The sequence below is a fragment of the Camellia sinensis genome, chromosome 3, assembly GCF_055761805.1.
Source record: "Camellia sinensis isolate YWXY chromosome 3, ASM5576180v1, whole genome shotgun sequence".
NCBI classification, from domain to species: domain Eukaryota; kingdom Viridiplantae; phylum Streptophyta; class Magnoliopsida; order Ericales; family Theaceae; genus Camellia; species Camellia sinensis.
In genome coordinates this window covers 189,864,294-189,882,422 of record NC_138963.1, presented here as the reverse complement: position 1 = coordinate 189,882,422, position 18,129 = coordinate 189,864,294, and positions in this window count along the sequence as shown.

Here is an 18,129-nt window from a genome sequence, read left to right as displayed (position 1 = left end):
CTCTGAGGATGGCTTTATAGGAGAGTGTTGTGTCATGAACCAGAGTAAAATTTTACTGTTGGAAGAATAGAGCATCATGAGAAGAAGAAATAGAGATAGAGATATAGAGTGTGAAAATAGATGATTAAGAAAAGAAGAAGAAGAAGGGGAGAGAGAGAGAGAGAGAGAGAGAGAGAGAGAGAGCATAAGTAGTGAGTGACACACATACACACATAGAGAGAAAGAGAGCATGAACCATCAGAACCAAAGAAAGGGAGAGAGAGAGAGAGTAAAGGATCTCATATTTGAAGTTTGCAAACCATCGCAAATCGTCATTTTTCGATGACGATGACTATGAATGATCTCAGATCTGAAGTTGTGGATGCAACAAGTGATGGTGGCAATAAAGACGGTAGAGAAAGAGTTCCATGGTGAACGGCGGTGGTGCCCGGTGGAGAGTGTCGATGGCGCCGATGAAGAACAACAGTGATAAGAACGACAGAGAAAAGAGAGATTGAGAGTGATTGCAATTTGATATGCACACACACACATATATAAGGGTATTATAGTAAAAGAAATAAGTGTTAAAATACTAAGGGGTTTTGAAAGGATAATTTGATCTATATAATTCTCATTCTTTTGAAGGACAAGTTAAACATTGAGGGGTCTGTCACCAAATCCTCCATTAATGATAGTTTAAATTAAAAAGAGTGATAAAGTTCGAGATTTTACATTTCAAAAATAAAAAGATGCGATTTCAGCTTCTTTTTTTTGTTGGTTTGGCCTACGAGTTGTCGGGACCAAAACTGATATGTTGTTCCTAGATCCCTACTAAAATATCTTGTTACATCATTTTTTTTTTTTTTGTATTATTTTTTGTTTTTTGGTCTTTTAAGTTTTTGGTTTTTAGTTTATGTTTTGTACTCATCAGCCATTTCTTACCCCTTAAGTCAAAGGCCTCTCTAGTGTTAGGATTAAGGCACACTCAGAAATCAATCACACACAATAACACAAGAGATTTACATGGTTCGGCAGTAGCCTACGTCCATGGGAGAGATATTCACTATAGAATTATTCTGGAGAAAGTTTACTGCACTCACACTTCACTTTCTCTCTATAGCTCTCTCATTCACAAATACATACACTCTGTGTTTTTCTTGTAATCAGCCCCTCCTCCTCACCTCAATTTATACACAAAAATGGAAAAACATAGTCAAGCAAAAGAAGTTATTGGGCAGCCAACTGCTATCTTCTTTCCTACTTCTTGACTTGGAGCCAACCCCTATTAATTTCTCCACGTGGACTAGAGCCAACAATTCTCTCCGTCTACGCCCATATGAAAACTGACTTCTCACTTGAAGTCCATCCCAGTCAGATTTTTGCAAACTTCTAGCTTGTCTCTAGTGACAATCTTGGTCATCATGTCAGAAAGATTCTTGTCCGTGTGAATATTCACCAGCTTTATTAGCTACTTTTCCATCACTTCTCGTATTTAATGATACCGGACATTAATGTGTTTTGTACGTGAATGGTATATGAAATTCTTACTCAGATCAATTGCACTCTGGCTATCACAATGTACCTTGTACTCTTCTTGCTGTAGACCCAATTCTTGGAGAAACCGCTTCAACCACAATATTTCATTTCCAGCATCTGCAGCAGCAATGCACTCTGTCTCTATTGTAGATAAAGAAACACACTTTTGTAGTTTGGACTACCATGAAACAGCTCCCCCTGCAAAATTGAACAGAAATCCTAATGTAGGCTTTCTACCATCAAGATCACCCGTCATATTGGCATCTGTAAAACTCTCCAAAATTGGTTCAGCTCCCCCAAAACATAGACACATCTTTGAAGTTTCGTTCAAGTACCTAAGAATCCATTTGAGCACCTCTCAATGCTCCTTTCCTGGATTGGCGAGGAATCTGGTCACAACGCCAACTGCGTGAGCTATATCTGGCCGGTTACATACCATTGCATACATCAAACTTCGTACTGCGGAAGAATAAGGGATTGCCTCTATTTCTTTCCTTTTCAGAGCTGATCGTGGGACACAAACACTTTGTCACCTTGAAATGGTTGGCCAATGGTGTGCTAACTGGCTTGGCATCTTTCATGTTAAACCTTTTAATCACCCGTTCAACATATTTCTCCTGTGACAGCCATATCTTCTTGGCTTTCCTGTCATGAACAATCTTTATGCCCAAAATCTGCTGTGTTGGCCCTAAATTCTTCATGTCAAAATACTACGACAAGTCCTTTTTCAACTTGTTTATCGTAGCAATGTAATGTCCAATGATCAGCATATCATCGACATACAACAGTAGGATGATGAAGTTTCTATCTGAAAACCTTCGGAAGTATACACACTGGTCTGCTACTGTTCTTCTGTACTCGTGATCTACCATGAATGAATCAAACTTCTTGTACCATTGTCTCGGCGCCTGCTTCAGGCCATAGAGACTCTTCTTCAGTTTGCAGACTAGATTTTATTTTCCTTTAACTTCAAATCTTTCTAGCTGCTCCATATAGATCTCTTCCTCCAAGTCACTATGGAGAAAGGCAGTCTTGACATCCATTCGTTTTACCTCCAGATTTAAGCGAGCTGCTAATCCCAGAGCTACTTGAATGGAAGTGACCTTCACAATTGGAGAGAAGATCTCATCAAAGTCAATTCCCTTCTTCTGTCCAAAACCTTTGACCACCAAGCGAGCTTTATGCTATAATAGTTTACCGTTGTCATCTTTCTTCAACTTATATACCCATTTGTTCTTCTATGCTCTCCTGCCTCTTGGAAGTGGAACAAGCTCATAAGTACGGTTCTTCTGCAAAGAACTCATCTCTCATTTCATGGCTTGTATCCAACAGTTTTTCTCCGTATGACTCTTTGCTTTCGAAAAACTCTCGGGCTTCCCCTCATTAGTAATCAGAATATAGTGAGAAGTGAGATATTTGGTTGATGGCATTGCAGCTCTTCTAGATCTCCGCAATTGAGGCCCAGTTGCCTCTAGTTGAGGGGGTTGCTCCCCTTGCTCAACACACTCTTCATCCGGGTCTTCATCGTTTTCCTTCTCATCTTCAATTTCTAGCATAGGATCTTGCAACTCTGGCACTTCTTGTTGCACATCATCACATCTAGCATTTTATGATGGCTCGGGAAATGGTAACAAGTCTAGAGTGATGACATCTCCAGACTTTGCAGAATTTTCAAAATCTGCTACTATCTGGTCTTCCACGAACACATCTCTGCTCTTGAACATCTTCTTGTTCACTAGGTCCCACAACTTGTACCCAAATATTGCATCTGAATAATCCACAAATATGCATGGAATGGACTTGTCATCAAGCTTCTGTCTGTTTTCCTTGGAGATGTGTGCGAACGCCTTACACCCGAAGACTCTCAAGTGAGAATATGATACCTTTCTTCTGGACCAAACTTCCTTAGGTATCGCAAAATTTAACGGGACTGAGGGCAACCTGTTGATGAGATAACAGGTTGTACGGGCAACTTCAGCCTAGAATGACTTTGGCAATTTTGCCATTCTGAACATGCATCTGACTTTTTCAACAATAGTGCGGTTCATCCTCTTTGTCACACCATTATGTTATGGAGTACTGGGAACTGTTGTCTCCTGTCGGATACCTCTACTGGCATAATATACTTCAAAAGCATTGGAAATGTACTCGCCACCATTATCTGTGCAAAAACACTTTAACTTCTTCCTGGTCTCTCTTTCCATCATTGCATGGAACTCCTGAAAGTGTTGGAATACCTCATCATTCGTCTTCAGGAAAAACACCCACAACTTCCTTGATGAATCATCAATGAAAGTTAGAAAATACTTGTGGCCGCCAAGTGACTCCACTTCGGTTGGGCCACAAACATCCGAGTATACCATACTGAGCACTTCTGTGTTTCTCTTGCTTGTTGAACTGAATAATACGCGATGCTGCTTGTCATAAAGGCAATGATCACACGGCTTCAGAGCACTCCTTTTGGATAAGGGTATCCTAGATTGTTTTGCCAACAAATGCGATCCCTTCTCACTCATGTGAGCTAGTCTTCTGTGCCATAAGTCTGGTGACTCCTTGCCTTCTGCTACATTAAGACTTCCCAGACAGATCTTCGTTTGAGTCTTATACAGTGTTGAAGACATCTCTCCATTGGCGATTGTCAAAGTTCCTCTTGTTATCTTCTAACGATCATTTCTGAATGTACTTGTATAGCCCTGTCGGTCCAGGGCACTTTCAGAGATAAGATTGAGGCACAAATCTAAAACATGACTCACATCTTTGTGAATCAGCTTGTGTCTGGCATTAGTCTAAATACTAATGTCTCCAATGCTCACAATCTTCGAATAGCTAGAATTCCCCATTCGAACAGTGCCAAAATCTCCAAAATTGTATAAGCTGAAGAGTTCTCTGTGAGAAGTGGTGTGATAGGATAGAACTATGTCTATCACCCACTTTGTACAGCTGTGGTCAGCCACGTGAAAGCAATCCTCCTCTTCACTAACTGCAAGAAGTATTTTATCAGTTATTGTGGCTGTCGTGTTCTCATTTTCCTTTGACTTACTGCTTTAGCCTTTATCTTTTCGGCTGGGGCAATTCCTCTTTATGTGACGCTTTTAGCCACAGTGAAAGCAAGTGAAGCTAGAGTTACCTTGACTTTTACTGTCTCTGAATTTACTCCTATTGTTCCATCTGCCTTTACTCTTGTTTCTTCCTCTGCCTCTTCCTCTACCTCTGTCTATGCCTTTATCTTCTGTGACAAGAGCATGGGACTGATTACCTCATATGTCTTTCCTCCTCGTCTCTTCATTGTACATGGCATCTGTGACCATGCTCACGGTTAGCTTCCCCTCTAGTGCAGAGTTACTTAGAGAAACCGCCAACATCTCTCATTTGTCTAATAAAGAACTGAGCAGTAGAACAGTTTGCATTTCATCGTCTAAAGGCATCTTGACAGTTGCACGTTAATTCACCAAATTCTTGAATTCACTGGTGTGCTTGGCGACAGACACACCATTCTTCAACTTCAGATTACAAGCCTTCTCATCGCCAAGGCTTTGTTTCGGGCGGTCTTTGACTGGTACATTCCTTCTAGCATTGTCCAAAGAACATATGCATCTGTCTTCTAGGCGACATAGTGGAACACACTATGGTCTATCCATTGTTTGATCTGACCGACAGTCTTCCGATTCATCTTTATCCAGTCTTCATCTTTCTCTGCTTCTGGTTTAACCTCTTTTAGAGCAATAGGGGCAAACAGGTCTTTACAGTATAGGATGTCTTCCATCCGCGGCTTTCAGATTCCATAATTTGAAGCATTTAATTTGATCATCGATCCCAAAGTTGAAGCAGATTCCTCCATCATCTTCTTAATTTTTACAAAAACTTTGATTCAAAAATCTGATTGTATAGATCTATGTGGAATACTCCAAATAGTTGGAAACCACTATTCAATCGTCAAAATTGGACTTCAAATGTCTCAGATCTAGCGAAAATAAGTTCGACGGTTCAGATCTGCAAATGTACCTTAGCTGCGTAGCACTAGATAATCCCTCTGCTTTTGGGTCGGGTCAGTCCAATAGGTTGACCAGTTAACAATGTGCTGACGTATCAGACAATGGCGCTGACGTGGCACTGACACGTGGTAGTGACGTCATTGTCACACGCAGAACACTCTTATTCTTCCTTCCGCCGTGCGTCTGGTGCGTATCCGCGACTGGAATGACGCACCGATGCAAGTAACGGTGCGTAAAGCGCATGCCTACAATTGGGTTGCACTCGCCTTCTTTAGGTGGCACGTGAGAGCGCGTGAAGCCTTGTCTGGGGCTATGCTTTGTAGTTCTAGGCTCCTCTCATCGAGAGCTTCCTTCTAATATGCTCAAAAGTAAATTTCGAGCAACTTGATTTCTAGTAGTTTCTAAAAAACAGAGTATTCGAGCCTCTGTTTTACCTCCTTGCTTAACCTGAGCTCTGATACCACTTGTTAGGATTAAGACACACTCAGAAATCAATCACACCAATAACACAAAAGATTTACGTGGTTTGGCAGTAGCCTACATCCACAGGAGAGATATTCACTATAGAATTATCCTGGAGGGAGTTTATTGCATTCACACATCACTCTCTCTTTATAGCAGTCTCACTTACAGATACATACACTCTGTGTTTTTCTTGTAATCAGCCCCTCCTCCTCACCTCAATTTGTACACAAAAAATGAAAAACAAAGTCAAGCAAAAGAAGTTATTAGGCTGCCAACTGCTATCTTCTTTCCTACTTCTTGACTAGGAGCCAACTCTTATTAATTTCTCCATGTGGGCTGGAGCCAACATCTGGGCACCTTTTGTTCTGTACTCGACAACCATTTTTTGTCATGAAGGGAAACTTTTGGTTTCATTTAGAGGTGTGCAGTTTTGTTGTAAATTAAAAGTTGTAAATTTAAAAGTAGAAGTTAAAAATATTCCTCACTTATTAATTTTAGAAATCAATTTTTTTTTTATCTTATTAAGTTATTTCTGCTTATTAAGTTATAAGTATATCAAATTCTATAATGAAAAAATGTTATAAACAGTTAGGTATCACTCCATACTAATCATCAATTAACTCCCTTGTCTATTAGGCAAAATAATCAATACAAAATATTAGATTATGCAATAATAAGCAATTATATCTAAATTGTGTGCCACCTAGCAATGTCCAAAAAGACCAACTTCTCATTTTACATTTTTTTTTCTTTTTCTTTTTCTTTTTCTATATCAATAGCGCATTTTTTTTTCTTTTGGAATAGTTATTAAGCAATTGTATTTAAATAAAAGTTAACATTATATAGATCAAAAAAATGACCAAACAAGACAACTTACTAAAACTACAAAATCAAACTATAAGATTTGTCAAAAAATCAGCAGTCATATGAAAAAAATCACTAGCATTGTTGCCATCACCAGCGTCCTTGCCACCCGCTGCTCAATTCAGCAGTTGCTGTCGCTGCCTTTTTTGTAGATGAATCACCGTCAGAAGGCAGAGTTGAAAAAGAAGAACACTCACAATAGTAAAAGAGGAGAATTTAAATAAGAGAGAACCATAATAGATGTTGAAAATATAAAAATCTATACTAAAAATTAGGTAGAAAAGCTCTCAATCTCTTCCTAAGAGCATCCCCACTAGTTTACCTAAAATTTACCTAAAATATTATTAAAAAATTCATTCCCTATTTAGGAATCACTTTTTCATTTACTTCCCCAAACAGACTCCCTATTCTTTCTCTATTCTATTAACAAACTCCCTATTTTTCTTTATTTTATTAAAATATAATTTTTAATTATAAATTTTAAAAAAATAAAAATCATAAACGAGTATTGCAATTTCTAAACAAAGCAAAGCAAAACAAATATATATATATATATATAAGGGAACTACAGTGACTCCTTACAAATAGGGAGCTACAGTGACTCCCTACAAATAAAGAGTCATTGCAGCAAAAACTAATTTAAAGGATTATTTAGAAGAGCTGATGCAGATATATAGGAAGCTATTTATCCCTTAAAATAGGTAAGGATGAGCTTTAAGGGAGCTGGCAGGATGCTCTAAGCATAAAAAATTTAAATTTACACTTCAAAAGTGTTTTTACATCAATAGCTCTTTTGTATGTTGAATTTAAGCCCATTTTTTTTTTCCGCAATGGGAGTGTTTGGGAAGAGAGTTAGGCTAAAATAACCTACTAAAAGATAAAATAGATTAAAATAGTTAGTAAAACAAAATGTTACATCCAATCAATAATCATTTCATTTTTTCTCTCGCAATTATCAAATCAACTAAAAAAAAAAAAAGCTAACTAACTTTTCAAACAAACCATTTTAATCAGACTAAAATAATCAAAAAAAACCTAACTAACTTTTCAAATAAACTATTTTCATCAAATCAACTAATCAACTACCACCAAAGAAAAAAAAAAAAAAAACTAACTTTTCAAACAAACTATTTTAATCAGACAAAAATAATCAAAAAAAAAAAAAAAACCAAATATTCAACTTCCCAAACAGGTCGAATTTCAACCCACAAGAGTTTTAAATTTGAGAGCAGCAGCATGGTAGCGTGTGGGTCTGCATGCAACGTGCCAAAGACTTTCTTTTTTTTTTTTTTGGTGCAAGCCGAAGACTCAGGGTTCGTTTGGTTTGTATTTCTGAAAAATTTTTGAGAAATTTTCTTTACAAATAAATTTTTAAAAGTAATCAAATCAAATAAATTTTCTCAAAAAAATTTCTCAAAACTTGTAAACTAAACAAGTTTTCCAAACAAATCTCTCTCACACACACATCAAATCAATCACTTTTTCCAAAACTCTCTCTCAAAATAATTTTCCAAAACATCTTTTGAAAAAAATCAAACCAAACAATTTTTCGTACTTTTTATCTCTAAAACACATCTCTCAAACACAAACCAAACATTCTTTGAGACTTCATCGACTTGCGCTTCTTAAAATAACTTCCCAAATTAAAATTCAGAATCACTACAAATCTATAAAAATATATCTATATACATATAAATTACAAATAGGTCATATTTTTAGGATTTATTACCCATTAAGTTCTATTAATAAATTTATCAACGTCTCTTATTTTTATGAATAAATTTGTAATGATAAGTTTATCAGTTAAGACTTGTAAGTAAATAAGTTTAATTAATAGGACTGATTGGTAAGTGCGCCTAAAAAAATTTCAAAAAAAATATTTAGAATTTAAAATTAATGGTTAACATTTACTTAAGATTTGACATCACAATATAAAATTTAAACACACACCATTAATCAAAAGGAATTTGTTTCTCTCTAATCCAAAATTTAAACGAGAGGGTGTTGTTAGCTCTGTAGAGATTATTATGGGTCTCATTTCGACAACAAAATGAAGAGTTTACGATTATCAGATCGATCTATTTTATTTTTTTTAAAATACTCTACAAAATAAATAGTTTGGATTATTAAAACGACACATGTGGTGAACTATACAAGTTTAGATAGTACCCTCCACTCTAACTATTGAACAGTGGTTGGGGGGTGTCTCTTCGTACAATTGCTCAGGATTCGATTTTTGAGATCAAGCTGCGAGAAAGTAATTTTTTTTAAATTTTCTAATCATGGCGTGAATGGTCTGCATTTGACCAGATCGAAAAAGAGACTAGTCAAGATTACACATAAACTGGTCCAGACACTCTGACCACTAAACCAAAAAATAATAATGATAGACAAATAAATAAATGAAATCCTTAACACTGTGTTCTGTTAGAAGATTTGAGAAGTGATTTGGAAAATAAAAGAGAAAAGATGTGTAAAACTAAGTGAAATGTAAGTATATTTTATTCACATTTTACTCATATTTTTTTTTCTTTTTAATTTTTTTTTAAATTCTTTAATCAAACACAACATACAGAATACCGCAGCTTTTTTTTTTTTAAAAAAAATGCTTCCGGTATCATTAAGGCATCTTCATGTGCGTACAGTGACCTCATTATTTAAAAAACAATAATGATTCATCCTCCCTTTTCCCCCCACTCTTTTGACCCCCTCTCTCTCCCATTAATTACATTTTCTTTTTCTTTTTCTTTTTCTTTTTCTTTTTTTTCCTGCTCCTCCAATCACCACCCGTCACGTGACAAAGGGGGGTGAGGGAGTGACCCCAAAAAGGGGTCCCAAGCATTATTCTTTAAAAAATGTACAGCATTCTACCACCAAAAGTCTTAAAAAAATGTATAGCATTCTACCACCAAAAGTCAATACAGAATTTTGATCTGGGATGATGTGGCCATCTTGAATTTTATTACCTCTAAAGAAAAATAAAAATTTATCAGTGTCACTTATATTTTATCAATATCACTTATCAATTTTAAGAAATGTCGCTCATATTTTTCAAATTTAATTATTTTGTATGAATTTTGTGTTTGTTTGTGAATGACTTTCTCATTTATTCGAAGCACGTCAACTAATAATTACAATGACTAATCACCCAATGCATACTGATCCTCACCTTACTGTAATATATAGTATCAAATTAATAAATAAATTAAAAACTTTATGCACACAAAATAGAGGTAAATGATAAATCACACCTTTTTCTCTACTCTATGCAAGTAACAAATTTAGGATAAAAATTATAACAATATCATATATAGAATAATTATCATCTTGAATCCTGCTTCTGCGCCTAACCTGAGCCAATGCATCATATAATAATTAAAAAAAAATAATATGTGATTTAAATTCATTTCACATGTGAGTTTTTATTATAGAAGAGTTTAATTTAAATTATATATATATGTTGGTTCAAATTTTTTATCTCTTAACATTATTGAAAGTATGAGCATGCCTTTGTGAAGGTCCCATGTAAAAAATAAATAAATAAAACAAAAAAAAAAATTACTTTAGTGCAATCATGATTCTATGGGTGTTTCAGGAAGATGGTTAAAAACTAACTTTTTGATTTTTTAAACTTTTTTTAAAAACATGTGAGATATGATATAACTCAAAATGAATTAAAAATTGATAAATAACTTTTAACCCACTTTTCAAAAAAGATAATATCAGTATCAACAGTCATCAATTTCTCGTTATTTACCCCATTGTGTGGGTGAAAATCTGACCACACTGCTTGCTTAGTGATCAACTGGAGAGTACAGGCAGAATAGATGGCTTCAGCAACCTGAAACAGAAAGAATAGGCTCCGGCGGTGGTTCTTCCACCCGGGGGCACTCCGACGATCAAGTCAGTATATCTCTCAAAGATAATCAAGTGCAAAACTTAATACTCAAAACATAAATTGCATACCTTAGACCCACGGGGGTGCCTCTCTTTTATATTATACTCAATCCAAGTCCCACTAGAAGTATGACTTCTATGTACTCCAATTCTGTGCTTACTTTGGACTCCTCAAGAGATAAAGATAAACTCCCTAAGAGCTTTATCCTTATCTTGGTTAAGTCCCCTCTTCTTCTTAGGACTCTTGTCCCTTATCCGTTTATCTCGGATTCCGATATCTTCGGAGGAAACCTCGGCCTAGCCGAGATGACCTCGGCACAATGACCAAGACACGTGGCACGTCGGCTGACACATCGGCGTCACCTTGCCACGTGTTGGTACTCAGAAAATATATCCCCACAACTGCCCCTAGGTTCTATTACCTCGGCATTCTGAGGTGATGGAACCTATATTGACATTTCTTTCTGCATTGTGGCCAAGAAACTGTTTAGCCGAGATAATCCGCTTCCAGCCGATGTGTTCTTCTTCGGAGAACAAGGTTTCGAACGTACTCTTCCACGCGCATGAGCTGTCATGCATATCTAACCGTTCCTTTCACGTGTTTTATTTTTATTGGCCCGTTCCTGCGACGCGCCTTAAGGCTGTCTCTTCATCCGTCTGCGCCGTCTGACGTACATGGTGCTCCAGGCGTAATAAGTGCCCTATTTTTGCCGCCGTTTCAAGTTTTTGATAAAACTTTTCCTTCCATCTTTTCCTTTCTTTACTTTTTGTATTCTGACTTCTTGCATTCTCTCTCTCTAAACTTTCTGAAATCCACCATTGTTCTAACTCGAAGTTCTGCGATTTTCTTTCCCTTCACCTTAGCGAAGTTTCCTCTGTTTCGTCGTGCCTGCAATCGTTACCATTTCTCAGCGTCGTTCCTTCCGACTTCATTTGTTCTGGTAAGGCCCTGTTCTCTTTACTCCCAATCTTTTTCTGTGTTTTTACCATTACTGCTTTGTTGCTTGATTTCTCTTATATTTTGAACATTTGCACTGTTTCAACATTTTTCTTGCCACTGTTCTTGATTTTTTTTCACTTCTGTATTTCTTTTGTTTCTGAGAACTATACCTCTGGTCTTGAATCTGAAACTCCGTCTTTGTTTTCTCTTTTTGTATCTGCCCCAGATCTGTGCCTTCGATCGTGATCTTTATAGTTCTTAGACTTGGGATTTGTGTGTAGAACCTTCAAATTTTAGGAAAAAACCGAAACAAGCCTAATCAGTCCTTTCCTAGGCCTTTGGCGAGGTTTTTCCAATCCTTCTAAAACGCCCATCTTCTGAAAAACACTCCTTTTTGTTTAGGCCGACGTAATGGGTATGTGGAGGCATAGGGTAAATACCCCAACAAAACTCGAATACTTTAGGTAGGAATTCTCTATCCCAGCCGATGTTCATCTTAAGCTAGCTGGGGATAATGATACCATTATGCCTACAGACCATACGATGCCCTTTCCTATAGTGGCTTTCACCGAATGTGGACTTCGGCTTCCACTTGATCCCTTGTTTCGCGAAGTTCTTCATTTCTACAGACTGAACCCCATGCAACTTACTATCAACTCCTACAGGGTGATTAACGGTATTATAGCTTTAGCTAGGCAGGAGAATTTTAGGATCACCCTGGCCGACCTTCAGTACTGTTATACAATGTGCCCCCTCAACCTGAAAGATAGGGGCTTTGTTTGTTACCTTAAGCCGAGGTCAACTGAGTTTAAAATTGTAGCCGACCTCCCAAACTCCAACAAGGGGGCTGGGGATGACTTTCTTATTGCTTCGGGAAATTGGGAATTTGGCCCAGATGAAGATGTCCACCTCTACCCTTTTCCTCGAACATTTACAGAGGGCAAGGGTAAGAGCCCTGAGCCAACACTTAGTTGTTTTTATTTAAGTCTTTAATACCTTCTGTTTCTGACGTCTGTTTTTTTTGTCCTGCAGATCTTCATCAGCCACCGAAAAACTTCCGTCAATCCTTCTTCACAGGAACAGATCTGAAAAAACTCCTTGACCTTCCAGTCCATAAACTAAAAGCCCCACTATTACTAAACTTCATCCCTACATATAAATCCACTTTACCCGACGTCCCGAAAAGGAAGAAAAAGAGTCTTTCTCCTCCTACTGCCACAACTGTAACTGCGTCTTCATCCCGAACAGATCAAGGATCCACCTCTGACCCAGCCGATCTTCCATCCACTTCGGCCCCCTTCTCAATACCTATTCCAGAACGTAAACGTCGACGAAGACTTGTAAAGACTGCTGAGATGGTTCGTCCAAGGCCTGTCGTTCAAGATCTTCTTGCCGACCTTCCAACCGACGCTGATGCTGAACCATCGCACGCGATGCCCCTACCAAAGCCAAAGAGAGTAAAAAAGGCCCAGCCCAAGCCCAAGGCTACTGACACCGAGGTTGAGGATGCTTTGCCTATCTCCCAGCTGGCAGAAAGCAAAAAATCAACCTCTGCTACCACCAAGAAGTCTGCTGGAACCCAACCCTCGGGGTCCACACAATCAAAGAGGCCAAGGTCATCGTCTGCGACGACCTCGACGTCAAAGAAGCCCGACGTTCCATGGGCTCCTGAACTTACCCTGGAGGATAGGCCTATCATGGCAGTGAAAGTGCCGACGATATCAACGTTGGTGTCGCCCTCAGCACTGCTCTTCTTCTTCCAAAGGATTTGAATCGAAATGCTGAGCTTAGTGAGTATGAGAATTACGCTCTTATGCTCCAGCACTCCGTTCAAGTAAGTGTTCCTGTTTGTACTTGTGATTCTTCCTTCTTGTTTCTTACTGATAATATTTTCTAATACTTCTATTTTTTCTTCAAGCCATCCAACATGCCCATTCATTTTCAATGCAATCTTTTGAAAATCGACAAATGTTGGTTGATATGAAGAGGGAAGCATCTTCCATGAAGAAAGAGATCAAATCTCTTGAATCAAGGATGAAAAAATTGGAAGATCAGGCCGAGGCGGCTACTAAGGCCCAAACTTTAGCTCTTGAGAAGGCCGAATCCGCTGAGGCCGTTAAAAAAGTTGCAGAGGCTGAGAAAAGAGAGGTCGAGGCTAAGAAGGCCCAAGCGGAGAAAGAGCTCCAGCAAGCTCTGGCCACCAAAGAGGCCGAAGTCAAGGAGGCCGATGAAAAGGCCTATGCCCAGGGCATAGCCGACGTCGCAGAGGATTATAAACTTCAAGTCAGGCAGGCATGCAACAGGGGATTTTCCCTTGGTTGGATGTCTCTGATAAAAAAACTTGATCTTCCTGCTGACTCGCCCTTTCGTAAGGCCGATGCCATTCCTTTACCATTTCCTCCTCCAAGTCAAGTTGAATCAGAGACTGAGGCTGATGCCGAAGATGAGAATGAAGGAAAAAATGATGATGAAGCCTTGGTGAGAAAACCTAAGGATGCTGCCGATGCTAAGTCCCCTCCTCCTGCTGAGCAAGTAATGGACTTAACCTTGGATGAGGAGGGTGATGAGGTTGGGGGGGCACCCAAGGAAATTGCCATCGGGCAACTATCATCCGACCTTCTTTTGGCTGAAAGGAATCTAGACAATACGCTGGCTGAGATTGATGCTGAGATTGAAGCAGAAAAGGTTGCTGAGGAGGTTCCACCAGAATCGTCCGAGGTCCCAGTCTCTGCAGCGGCTAACACTGAAGAGTCTTGAAAAAAAAAATGTCTTTTGTACTTTTTTCTTCTTTTTCTGTACTTTGCAATTTGTACTCTCTTTTTAATTTCTGGACAATGAAAAACTCCTTCTTATGGCCGACGTAGCTTTTTCTCTACGTTACTGTAACTGTTCCTTCTATGAATGTTTTTAATCTTCTGATGTTCTGTTGATTGCTTCTTCATAGTTCTATACTTAGAGATTTTTGCATGCTTTTTCATTTTGCTTCCTTTGTGTAATCTTCTCGGATTATATACCTCGGGTATAACAATAAAACTTTTACTTCGGCAAGATACTGACCTGCAAACTTTTCATAAATTTTAACAAGTATAAACATATACTACTTAATGTAAACTTTGCAAGTTTCTTCTCAAGTTTCAACAAGTATCAAACAGTGATCTCGGTCTAACCTACTTGTAAATTGCTACAAATGTCAACAAGTGTTTAAATAATATACTTATCCTTTACTTCAATCGGTAAATTTCTGTACACCTTAGCGGGTGATCATATGTCGGCTTAACATAAACTTGTAAATTGCTACAAATTTCAACAAGTGTTAAGCATCTTCCTTAGGTTTAAGCAACCCACATATTGCTATGAGAACTTAAGCAATAACCTCGGCTTAACTTCAACTTGTAAATTGCTACAAATTTCAACAAGTGAAGATAAGGAATCAGCTTAATTCCAACTTGTAAATTGCTACAAATTTCAACAAGTGAATTAAGGAATAATCTCGGCTTAACTTCAACTTGTAAATTGCTACAAATTTCAACAAGTGAAGATAAGGAATCAGCTTAATTCTAATTTGTAAATTGCTACAAATTTCAACAAGTGAAGATAAGGAATCAGCTTAATTCTAATTTGTAAATTGCTACAAATTTCAACAAGTGAATTAAGGAATAATCTCGGCTTAACTTCAACTTGTAAATTGCTACAAATTTCAACAAGTGAAGATAAGGAATCAGCTTAATTCCAACTTGTAAATTGCTACAAATTTCAACAAGTGAATTAAGGAATAATCTCGGCTTAACTTCAACTTATAAATTGCTATAAATTTCAACAAGTGAAGATAAGGAATCAGCTTAATTCCAACTTGTAAATTGCTACAAATTTCAACAAGTGAATTAAGGAATAATCTCGGCTTAACTCCAACTTATAAATTGTTAAAAATTTCAACAAGTGTTAAGGAATAATCTCTGCCTTTTCTTTGTCCCCAATGTGAACCTGAATTTGACTTGGGTATTAATTATGTCTTCAATAAACATCAATGCATAACTTTCTCAATCATATGTGTTGAAAGAATTCTGAAAAGACTTTATTGATGATATCGGCCAAAATATGATGTACATCTAATGATAGAAAAATCTCAAATTACAAGTATTCCAAGGTCTGGGCAATGCTTTGCCCTCATTGTCCTCAAGCCGATAAGCTCCATTGCCTAATACTGAAGTGATTCTGTAAGGTCCTTCCCAGTTTGGGCCGAGCTTGCCTTCCCTGGGATCCTTCTTGTTTCCGACGACTTTTCTCAGGACTAGGTCGCCGACTTGAAAATCTCTTGGATTGACCTTCTTGTTGTAAGCTCTGGCAAGCTGTTGCTGGTATACTGCAAGCTGAATTGCAGCTTTCTCTCTTCGTTCTTCCAACAAATCCAGATCTCGGGCTAAGTGTCACGCCCCCAAACCGCCCCTAGTAGTTTGGTGCCGTGATGGCCAATAACCCGAGGTTACCGAAGGCCGACTTATAAAAATCACACACGATCAGAGTATGAAATATGGGGCTTACAAGTGCGGAAGCAATATATACAAAAATCTTAGTAGTCCATAAGAGCCGTGCATAAGTCCAATGGAATGACATACATTTTTACAAAGCCTTAAAGTTAAATACAATAAGGAAATAAGATACAAATACATCTTGACCAAAAGGCTTCTCAAGCCGACGTATACAAGTACACATGAAACATAAGCTAAGAAGCATGATCTTCAAGATGGTACAAAATGCAATCCCAAAACAGGTCGACAATGCAACCAAAAACATGTCGGCATTACGTCTAGGCCTCATTGCCTTCTTGTTCATCACCTACATATATATAGAGAGGGTGAGCTTGGATACTCAGTGAATGATATTAGAAATAAAGGTTTTGCATGATTGATATCCAGGGTCTCTTTCAAAACAATACATAGCATACTTTACAATCAAGGGGAAAAATCAAGTTCACTGCCGGTCTTTCAAGTTCCTTGGATGTTAATAACATCTACATATTACAAAGGGGCGATGACATGTCAAGACAATAGTGCAGTTGCATTACAGTCCCCTGGCACTAAGGGCTTTCAAGACAAGAGTGCAGTTGCATTATAGTCCCCTGGCACTAAGGACTTTCAAGACAAGAGTGCAGTTGCATTATAGTCCCCTGGCACTAAGGACTTTCAAGACATGTCATCAAAACAAGATAGTGCTTGATATACAAACAGGGATAGTCATTCATGCTAAATCAAATACTTTTCATCAAAACAAAGCAAAACGAGATTTATCAAAACAAGTATAACATAGCTTTATTAAAAATACCACTCACCTAGCTCTTCAAACGTCAGGGTCGAGACAAGCCCAAGTCCTACAAACACATGGCAATGCCTATTGAATGCACTTTCAAACAAGTTTCATATGCAAACCAATGATCTCGGAAAAACATGCTGGGCACTAACCAGGTCTAGGCCGAGGTTCCACACCTCCTTGCCGAGGTGTGTCCCCGAGGGCCACATGCAAGGAAAAGAGGTCGGGAAACTCTGGGTTTCCCTCTGCTGATGAACATGAAGAACATGAGTACGAAAACATGAAGAATATGAATGCTCATTTACAACCCGTTATTACAAAATCTGGGATTTTCATACTACGAGTTTGAAAACATGGACCTGGGTACCCATACTTGAAGTTATTGCGGAAATAAACACAAAAACATGATTCTCTATGCAAGCTTCCGGATCAAAACAAGACTTTTTCTTCAAGAACGTATGAACATTATTTTCTCTTTCTAAAATCAGTTTCAAATTAATGCATGACGTGCAAAACAGGTTCGATCATGCAATGCAGCTAGATAAACACAAGGAACAACAAGAGTAAGCCAAGGATCTAACCTCAATACACGAATCTGACGCTTCGATCTCTTGGAATCAAGCTTGAAGACTTACTTTCTCACTCTAAAACTTCCTCTTCCTCCTAGAGCTTCTCTCTCTAAAAGGCAAGGTTATGATACCAAATGATAGTTTCCCTTACCCGGTTCTGGGGTTAACCCTCAGCGGGGACACGTGGCGGCGACTGGTTGGATTTTCCCTGAAAAGGTGGCTGACAGACCAGATAAAGCATGGCGAAAGGGTGTTCAACAAGTAAAGCGGTATGGGCTCTCTGACGAGGCAATGACATCGGCTAACAAAAGGGCTTCGGCAACTAAGGTGACAATGACCTCGGCTAGGAAGGACAACTCTTGACTAAGCTGTGCCACACCTTGGCCTAGATGTGCCACACCTCGGTCTAGGTCATACCACTCCAGGACGAGATCACTTGGGTGCAAAGGTAACATCTCGGCCAATGCGTCAAAGCAAGGATGGAGGTCAACAAAGGGGTTCCAAGATACTTCTAGGCTGAGGATGACCTCGGCTCGGAATGGTCTAGGCGTAACGTAACCTAGGCTTGGCATAACATCGGCTA